A 10,215-nucleotide genomic window follows, 5' to 3' on the forward strand; every position below is an offset into this window, starting at 1 on the left:
AAAAAAGATCCATCAGTTTGCCATGAGTGGTGGTCCATGCCTATATCCCCAGCTCTTATGAGGCATAGGATATAGAATTAGAGGTCAAGCTGAGCCTTGCTCTCCCTGCCTCAACTCCCAAAAAAGACTCTGCACACAACGCCATGAGGAAGGAATATTGGGGGGGGGGTTGAGGGGTTGGGGGAATGAGGGATTAAAGTTCAAGGAAGAAAAGTGACTTGGGAATATTGAGTGGCTGTGATATTACTTTCTGTTTTGAAGATAGAGTCTTATGTGACCTAGGCTGGCATTGAACTCATTCTGTAGACCTGGTAGTTCTTGAATTTGAGATCCTCAACCTCCTGAGTAGCTGGGATTACGGCCTAGCCTGTAATGTTTTTTGTTTTTTGTTTTGTCTTGTTTTGTTTTTCTCTCTTGAGACTGGATCTCATGTGGTTCAGGCTGGTTTCAACTCACCGTGATCCCAGATGGCTTTCAACTTCAGATTCCCCTTCAACCATCTCCCAAGTGCTAAGATTACAGGCATGTGCCGGGCAGTGGTGGCACATGCCTTTAATCCCAGCACTTCAGAGGCAGAGGCAGGCAGATCTTTGTGAGTTCAAAGTCAGCCTGGTCAACAGAGTGAGATCCAAGAAAGACACAAAGCTACACAGAGAAACCCTGTCTCGGGGGGAAAAAAAGATTATAGGCATGAACCACTACACCTAGCTCCCACCCAAATTTTTAACTACACAAATAATACAAAAGCACATTACTCTTGTGAAGTGTAAGTAGTATAGAGACAGAGTGGACAGTAAAACACTCCTCCACTGGCAAGCCTGCTCCTCCCACTATAGTTAGAACTGTCCATCTCTCCAGACCTTTCTACAAATTATTCACTTGTATGAGCATAAACAGTTCCATTAATAGTTCCATTTGACTCTTGTCCCTAAATATGAAAAGATTCTGACATAGGTGTTGTTTTGCAAGCAGTCTTTTTCACTTATTTATCCATGTGTTTCTAAGATTGTTCTATGCTGGTACCTAGAGACTTCACTCAAGTACGCTGCCCCTTCTTAGCAATGCTCATGATTGAATAATACTCCCTGTGGCTCAGCGGATAAAGGCACTGGCCAGACAGCTCTGAAGACCTGAGTTCATCACCTGAACTAAAGGTTGAGAGAGAAAATGGACTTCCTGAAAATTGTAATCTGACTTTCACATACATGCCCGGCAAGCACAGGCCCAACACCTACTTCCACCTGCCATACACAAGCAAAATGGTTTTCCTTTTTCTTTTTTTTAATGTTTTTTTCTTAAAAAGAGAAAAAAAAACCACTCCTATGAGCATTAAAGTTACTTCCATAAGATCAAAGAATAGTTCAGTTGGTAGAGAGCTTGCCTAGCATGTATAAAAACCTGAGTTCGGGGTTGGGGATTTAGCTCAGTGGTAGAGCGCTTGCCTAGCAAGCGCAAGGCCCTGGGTTCCGTCCTCAGCTCTAGAAAAACAAAACAAAACAAAAAAACCCCTGAGTTCCAGCTCTAACACAGCATGGCAGGAGAACCAGAAGTTCAAGATTATCCTCCAATACAGAGTGAAGGCCAACCTGAACTATATAAAATCCTATCGCAAAAAAGAAAGGAAGGGAAGAAGGAAGGAAGGAAGGAAGGAAGGAAAAGGAGGTTTTTTCCCCTAGTTTTCACTGTTAAAAAACCATTATTAACAAAGTTAACTAGGTCTAGAATTTAGAAAATTGTAGCTGGTGATGTAGCTCAGTTGGCAGAGTGTTTGCCTAGCATACACAAACCCAGTTTAACCCCCAGGACCAACTAAGCAAGGCAAGATGGAGTATTCTACTCCCAGAACTCTAGAGACCAAAGCAAGAGGGTCACAAGTTCAAGGTTGTTCTCAGGTACATAACACGGGACACCTGCCTGCCATAGCTATAAATACAATTTAGAGATTCGATATTTTGCTTTTTTTTTTTTTTTTTTTTTGGTTTTTTGAAACAGGCTTTCTCTGTGTAGCTTTGCGCCTTTCCTGGATCTCTCTCTGTAGACCAGACTGGCCTCAAACTCACAAAGATCCACCTGGCTCTGCCTCCTGAGTGCTGGGATTAAAGGCGTGTGCCACCACTGCCCTGCCAAGATTCACATTTAAATAAAGTTTTAGCACTCTTCCTCATTGCTGCCCAAGAAAGTGGTATCCCTCTCCTGTTCAGCATCAGGGCGGTCCTCAGACCTCTGGTGAAATCCAAGAACACCAAAAAGAGACAAAACTTGCATCTATCACCAGTAAATCAGATATGTCAAAATGAAGAAAGCCAGAGATTTTGACAACAGGAAATGGAGAAGATGCAGGAGCCAAACCCTGCCCCCCAACATTGGCTACAGGAACAATAAGGAACCGAAGTACACGCTGCTCAGTGGCTTTCAGAAGTTAGTGGTCCACAGCGCCATGAAACTGGAAGGGCCCTGGGTTGCATATCAGATCTTACTGCATTTGTGATCATACACACTTCTTCCAAGAACTGTCACGGAAAACAAAGTCGTCGTGGAAAGAACAGCCCAGCTGACCGTCAACACTGATTCCAACACCAGACTTCACAGCATAGAAAATGAATAGACAGCTCACATGTACACTTTGTTTGTGCTTAAATGGAAACCACAAAATTCTCCCCCAGAGATAAAGTTGCAGCAGAGAAAGATAATTACCTTAATCAAGTGTGTTAGTTACAAAAAAATATTGCCAATTTGCACACTCATTTCAGTACATTCTGGCTTGCTCTTTATATCACAAATCTGTCCTTTTTTAAAAGCTGTATTGCATTTATTTGTGTCCTCTGTCTGTCTTTCTCTCTGTGTGTGTTTATGGGCCACAGTGAGTGTGTGGGGGTCAGAGGACACCTTGCAGAAGTTTCTCTACTGTGTGGGGCCCAGGGATTGAACTCATGCCCTTGAGCTTGGCAGCAATCACCTTTATCTACTGAACCATCTCCCCAGCCCCACATCACAAACCTTTCTAATTTTGCCAGTTGCATTAGCAAAAGAAAACATCTTATTTTTCAAATGTGTGACTTCCTGATTCTTGATGAGATAAGCTCTTTTTTCCCCTAGATACATACAAGGCATTTAATTTTCTCCTGTGAGTTATTTTTGCATTACCTTCTCCCCCCCCCCTTTTTTTTTTTTTTTTTTTGGTTTTTCAAGACAGGGTTTCTCTGTGTTGCCCTGGCTGTCCTAGAACTCACTTGGTAGCCCAGGCTGGCCTCAAACTCCCGAGTGCTGGGATTAAAGGCGTGCGCCACCACCGCCCATCTCTTCTTCCACTTTTTGTTGTTGTTGTTACACATCCTTTTTAAAATTTTCTTTGTTGGCTTATAGAAGCTATTTATACATTAAGATGTGTTAGTATTGTACATTTTTCTATGTGAAGCTTATACTCATCTTTAAACGTTGTTTATAATTATGTCTTTAGAAACATCTGACCTCTCATTACCTGTCTTGCTGTTAGCCAGTTTAATTCAGGGACTAGTGTTCAGAGGCCACACTGCTGCATTTCCTGGAAGTCTGCTAGCAGTAGGGGAGGGCCACCCTGTCTTCACTCCCTGCCTCTTCCAGGAAGTGGGTTTCACTTCATTCTGGCAGATGTTAAGGCTGTCAGAGTACAGTGGGGCTAAAGAGGCAACCGGGTCCAAGGCAACCGTGTAGGTCACTGTAGAGATTTTGCCTTCATTTGGGAGTAAGAGAAGGAATCATGGGAGTACTCGGAGCAGGGAAGTAGCATAAGGACATGTTTTAGGAGATTCACTCTGGCTACTATAAGGACAGAGGACCTGAGAGAACAGGCTAAGATAAAAAACAAACTAAGGGGCTCTTGTAACAGTCCAAGAGATGATGGTGACCTGGATTAGGGTGATAAGGGTGAGAAGTGGTAAGATTTCTAATAAGTTGAAGATGGAGCCGGCAGGACTTCACAGTGAATTGGATGAACAGTGTGAGAGGGGAAAAAAGGCGTTAAGAATGTTCCAATCCCAAACCAGGAGTGTTCTGACTCAGAAAAGAAGAGCGCATTCTCTTTGGGCTAAATTTGATGCTACCTTCTGCCCCCCCTCCCCCCCCCTTTTACTACCGACCCCAAGGCATAACACAATGCCAGGCACACAAGCACTTGGTAAGGATTTGCTAACTGCTAAATCACTGCTTCCTCCCTGAGCCCAGAGAGTGCCCCAGGGTCAGGAATGGCAGAGCAGTGGCAAGGAGGCTTGAAGGACCCACAAACCTTGCTCATACTCACTCCCACCTTGGGGCTCTTCTGCCAAGGCTTTTAGGCAGGCTGCCTGCCTCAGCCTTGAAAAGGGCATACAGGAGCAGCAGGCTAAGAGGCCCTTGTCCTTCCTCCCTTCTAGAAGAGGCCGCAGAGTGCTTCTTGCCTCACCATACTTCTTCCCTTAGCATTGCAAAGCCACCACAGTCATCGGGAGCCTATGAGTCTGAATAATTACAATCACCATTTAATAAATACTTTCAGTTTGCTAGATCCTATGCAGTTACCCACATTATCATAGCTAATCCCCTGGACGACTCAGCAAGGTGAATTCCATTATCCCCATTTTATAGATACTCCTCTGTCTTAGTCAGAGTTCTCCAGAGTCTCAGAACTTATGGAATGAATCTCTTTCTTTCTCTCTCTCTCTCTCTCTCTCTCTCTATATATATATATATATATATATATATATATGTGTGTGTGTGTGTGTGTGTGTGTGTATTCCATATATATCCCATATATATGTATTCTGTATATATGGAATTTGTTGGAATGACTTACAGGCTGCAGTCCAACAAGTCCAACAATGGCTTGCCGTGAATGGAAAGTCCAAGAATCCAGTAGTTGCTCAGTCCCACAAGGCTGGGTGTCCCAGCAGGTCTTCTGTATTTATGAAGGAATGAATGTGCTGACAAGGTGAGGACAAGCAGATGAAGGATGAATGAACCCTTCCTTCTTCCACTGTCCTTCCAGCAGAAGGTGTGGCCCAGATTAACGGCATGTGTCATCCAGTCTGAAGATCTGGATTAAAGGCATGTGTCATCCAGCCTCAAGATGCGGATCAAAGGCATGCTGTCTTCTTGTCTCAAAACCTGGATCACAGGTGTGCCCTCCATTTCTGGATTATAGGTCATTCCAGGTATAGTCAAGTTGACAACCAGGAAGAGCCATCACAGCCTCTCTGGCCTCCTCTCACAGATGTTCCAGTCTGCTGCTTCTCCATCTCACCATTGTCCCCTCTCCCGGGAAGAAGAGGAGATCCCCCCCCCAAGACCTGACCCCCACCCTGCTCACTATTAGCATTAGTACTAAAAGGACAGATGGGACCAGTTGGTAAGAGGTTCTTAACTGTCTGACTTTCTAGAAGAGTTGGACACTTGACCCTGTTTGCTCCCCTGCCCTGGTCCTCCTAAAAGGCTCATCTCTTTTTTGCTATTTGCAGAAAATGTCAGGTTTCTGCTTGCAATTGCTCCATCTTCCAATTTCAAAACAAATTCTTGTCAGCTCTATGAAGACTCTCCTTCCCGACATGCTTTCTGCTCGATGCTCACTGCCCTTGAATTGCTTTACCTTATCCTTGGTGACCCTGAGACTTCTGTTTTTCTCAGATACCGTCATCCTACTGCCTCCGCTTTATCAGTGCCAGGGAAAGTGGATGAGTTTTGTTCTGTTTGTTCCGTGGAGAGAACATCCAGAGTGGGGGCCAAGGGAACATGGCAGCAGTGGTTTAGACGTTCATTACTTTATTAGTGCTTGCCCTAGATACTATCTCTCTGTCTCTCTATTTTTGTCTCTCTGTCTCGGTCTCTCTCTCACACACATGAGTGCACGGTGTGCGAGCACACTCACATTTCTCCTCTCTAGAAAACGCTTGTATTTGAAGGGGCACAACGAAGAAACTGCAGACATAACTGCTCTGTGACATGGTTAAGGTTTCACTGAAGACAAGACAGAGAACAGCCAGAGGCATCTGAAAGAGTCCAGAGCAGAGAGAAAAAAGAAGTAGACTGAACATGGCCAGCAGACTGGACACAGCCAGAGCTGGAGACCTGAGAAAGCAGGCAAGAATGAGTGGAGACAATGAGACAGTAAGAGACAGGGAATGGAAGGTGGCAGGGAGGGAGTAAGTGGGCGTAAGGATGAGTGGCCAGAGGGAGCTGGAGGGAGTTTAGGGTGGAGGAGAGATGAGAAGGGCTAGGGTGATAGTGTGGGCTTTGAAATGTGTAACAGGTGCTTGTGACTAGGGACTGAAGGCGACTGGAGGCTGGCATGGGCGTCATATGCAGCCGCAGGGATATATCAATGGAACCCAAAGTCCCTTCTGCCAGAGGGAAGGGAAGTGACTCCTTTTGGCAGTTGAGAACCAGCTTCACAAGGTCCTGAGGAAGGCTGTCTTTATCTAAACACCAGAAATCCCCCTATAGTCTAGCTTGAACTCATTTCTGGATATCTGGACAGCCTGAGAGACCTAACAAATGTTTTTTCATTGTCCCTGATCATATGGTAGAGATGAAAGTGTGCACCAGAGATACGTCAGCTGAGAGAGGCAGACTTTTCCCCACTGGTCCCCCAAGAGAACCTGCTCTGCAGTCCATCCACTCAGAAGGAAGCCTTTTCTGAACTCCAGCATGCTGCACAACCATGGTTCCTAACAACAGATGATTTCACCATTTGGTTGGAAGCCAGGCTTTGTGCTGGGCTGGTGTGTCAGAAAGGAGGTGAAAGGGCCATAATTCCTACCTTAGGGCTGCTTGGAAGGGCACTTGCAGATGTCTGCCTTCCATCAGCAGGAGGAAAACACCCACTAGTTCTGTTCTGTTTGACGTTAAATCTAATGCTCCAAAGTAGATGCTGAGGAGGCTGAGGGATGGCTCAGGTTGTATGCAGTGGGAACCTTAACAGGTCTTATTAATAGGAACAAACCTGAGGCCAGTTATTGGGGTGAACACTGGAAGATCAGAGAGACAGAACAAGCCACAGCTGCCTCACCTCACCAGTTCCTCAGCTGGTCTTATTTCCTTGGACTGGAAGTTTCTGAGTCCTCATCCACTTGAATCTCAGCTGAATTGTGCTGCTCCAAAGCATGAATCCTTAAACAGCCAAATGCTGAACTAGCCGAATACTTCCAGTTTCTGGTCTTCACGCCTTATATAATCTTTCTCTTTCTGCCCCCACTCCCTGGGATTAAAGGCGTATGTCACCAAGCCTGGCTGTTTCCAATGTGGCCTTGAACTCACAGAGATCTGCCTGGTTCTGCCTCCCAAGTGCTGGGATTAAAGGCATGCGCCACCACTGCCCAGCTTCTGTTATGGCTTGCTCTGACCCATTTTCTTCTAGCCACCAGTTTTGGCTCTGTATCTAGTGCTGTCTGTTCTCTGACCCCAGATAAGTTTATTAGGGTGCACAATATTTTGGGGAACACAATACCACCACAGTTGTAGACTGCTGGCCTGGTAGGTGTGAAACCCTGGGATCCAGCCTTAGCACTGAGCAAACTGGGTGTGGAGGTGCACAGGGCACACCCCCAACAGTATGGAAATGAGAGAATCAGAAGTTTAGGGTTATCCTCAGCAGCACATATCAAACTTGGGGTCAGCCTGGGCTACATGGGGCTCTGTCTTAACCAAGGGGTGTGAAAAGGAAGCCACTGAAGGCGCCGAGGCTGGGGTCCAGGGCAGGAGGAACAGCAGAGACGAAAGGTGAAATGTGAAGAAAAGAAGCACAGACCCATGTTCCTGAAGTGAGCTGGACAGGGGTGTGAGAGAAGACCAGAGACTCTGGGGCTTGCCTTCTGTGAGACCAAAACAGGACCAACCCTTGCAGGTTAAGGTTTCTGTGTACAGTCAAAGACTAAGTTCCTGCCCGTCCTCTGTGAAGTCCTTGCAAGTTAAGGTTTCTATTTGCAATTAAGAATAAGTTCCTGTTTCTTAGATCTGATGTCAGCTGCAAAGCACGTTCTTCAACCTACACTAAACTTGCCGAACCCCATTCACACGGTGTATATCCTTCCCTTTTGTTGTCACTTTTTTCTTTTTTAAGATTTATTTATTTATTATGTATACAGTGTTCTGCCTGCATGTGTCCCTGCAGGCCAGAAGAGGGCACCAGATCTCATTACAAGTGGTTGTGAGCCACCATGTGGTTGCTGGGAATTGAACTCAGGACCTCTGGAAGAGAGGTCGGTGCTCTTAACCACTGAGCCATCTCTCCAGTCCCCGTTGTCACTTTCTAACAATGAATAAGAGCCAACTCTCTTATTCACCCTGTGAACAATTTCTTTTTCCCTCCTATAAAAGGGACTTCAAGAGGCCGGCAGGAACCTCTCTCTCAAATCCCAACTTAGGGTGAGACAACCAGCTGGCCAGTCCCAAGCTTGCCTTAATGGACAATCTTGGGTTTGTTCTTCTCTCCTCGAGATTCTCAGGTTTAACACTTCCTCATCTCAAGCAGGGGTAGCCGTATTGCCTCTCAGAGTGCTGAACCAAACTATTGCTAGTTCCACGCCCTGACATTTGAAACTTCTCCAAAGTGGTGAACAAGCCTTAAAATTATGGCTATGACTTTGCCTTGCCTGGACGCTGGGCTGACAATGATTTGTGCTAAATGGTTTTTGATTGGCTGGTGGTTCTAATGTGTATTAGTGGGGTATGGCAGGTCTTCTAGCATCATTCTGTTGTGACGAGTCCCATGACCAAACACAATTTCAGGGGAAGGTTGATTTCAGCTTTGGGTAGCATTTTACCATTGAGCAAAGTCAAGGCAGAAAATCACAGAGGAACTTGAAGTAGGACCCATGGATGAATGCTTCTTGCTGGCTCACACTCAGCCAGCTTCCTCATATAGTTCAAGAGCACCTGCTCCAAGAATGGTACCACCCACCATGGGCTGGGGCCTCCTAGATTGACTCATAGTCAAGACAGCCCCTACCACCACCACCACCACAGACATGCCCAGTCTGATCTGAGCAATCCCTCAATTGAGATTCCCCATTCAGGTGACTCCAGGAAGTGTCAGGTTGACAGATAATGCTAACTAGGACACCAGCATGGTGGCTCACACTTGTAGTCTCAGCCATTGGGAGGCAGAGGCAGGAGGGATGCTACAAGCCTGGAGGCCAACCTGGCTTCCAGGAGACCTGTCCCAAAAAGTCGTGATAAAGAAATAAACAGCTTGATAAGTCATGATTAAACAAACAAACAGCTTAACACAAACATATGTCCAATGGAGGAACCAACGAAGCCAATTTGAAGGCTGGTGCTCACCTGTTTCTAGGTCTGCCTAGGATACCGTGTTGGAAGAAGGTCTCTGAAGAGTCCTGTGAAGTGTTTTCCTTAAACCTGGGGTCCCAGGGCACTTTAGGGACTTTCCTTGGCTTCCCCTCCCAGGGACAGGATGAGGATCAATGGCTGGAGTTTAAGAAGCCGTACGTGCATGCATGCGTGCATGCATGGGGAGCAGATAGAACTCCAGAATAAGGATGGCTCCTGTTGCTTATGGAGTAAAAGGAAGAGGCTGGGCCTGAAGAGGCAAAGAGCAGGGAACATAAAATAATCTTTGCTGCAGGGAAAAGCTCTCTTCTACACAATGAAATTAGAGGTAATTGTAAGACACTGAAATCTGATAAGACCGAGAGAGGCTATCAGGTGAGGGCAGCCAGGACTGGCTGGATAGTGGGTAGCTGTCCCACCCCTCCGGCACTGGCAATCACCTCTCTTATGAGAACTGAACAGATAGTCCTGTCTGGACCAACATCAATGCTGCCTACAATGGTGGCAACTGCAAGAGCCAGGGCTGGCGGGGTGTGGTGCTGATCTGGTCACCCACAAAACATGGAACTTCCCCCTAACCACTACCCCATTGTTATGCCCAGATCATGGGACCCCCAAAAGACCACCATGGAGACCGAATCCCGCATGTAAAAGCAAAGAGCCTTTATTTCAAGCTCTGGAGCTTGGTCCCTCTGTCTGTCTGACACAGTAGTGCAAGCAGAGAGCTCTCAGGTGGGGCAGAAGTTTTATCATAGCAGAGGACTGGCTGACAATTTTGTAGGGGTATCTGTAAAACAAAAATAGGTGTGTCTTAGGCTCAAGGACATCTGGCCACCTTATCTAATGGTTGGAATGTTTGGGGTGTCAGGTACTTCCTCACGCCTGGGTGGATCCCTGGGTGGTTATCTGCTTAAGCCTTTT

This window comes from Onychomys torridus, chromosome 1 (genome assembly GCF_903995425.1).
Source record: "Onychomys torridus chromosome 1, mOncTor1.1, whole genome shotgun sequence".
Taxonomy (NCBI): Eukaryota; Metazoa; Chordata; class Mammalia; order Rodentia; family Cricetidae; genus Onychomys; species Onychomys torridus.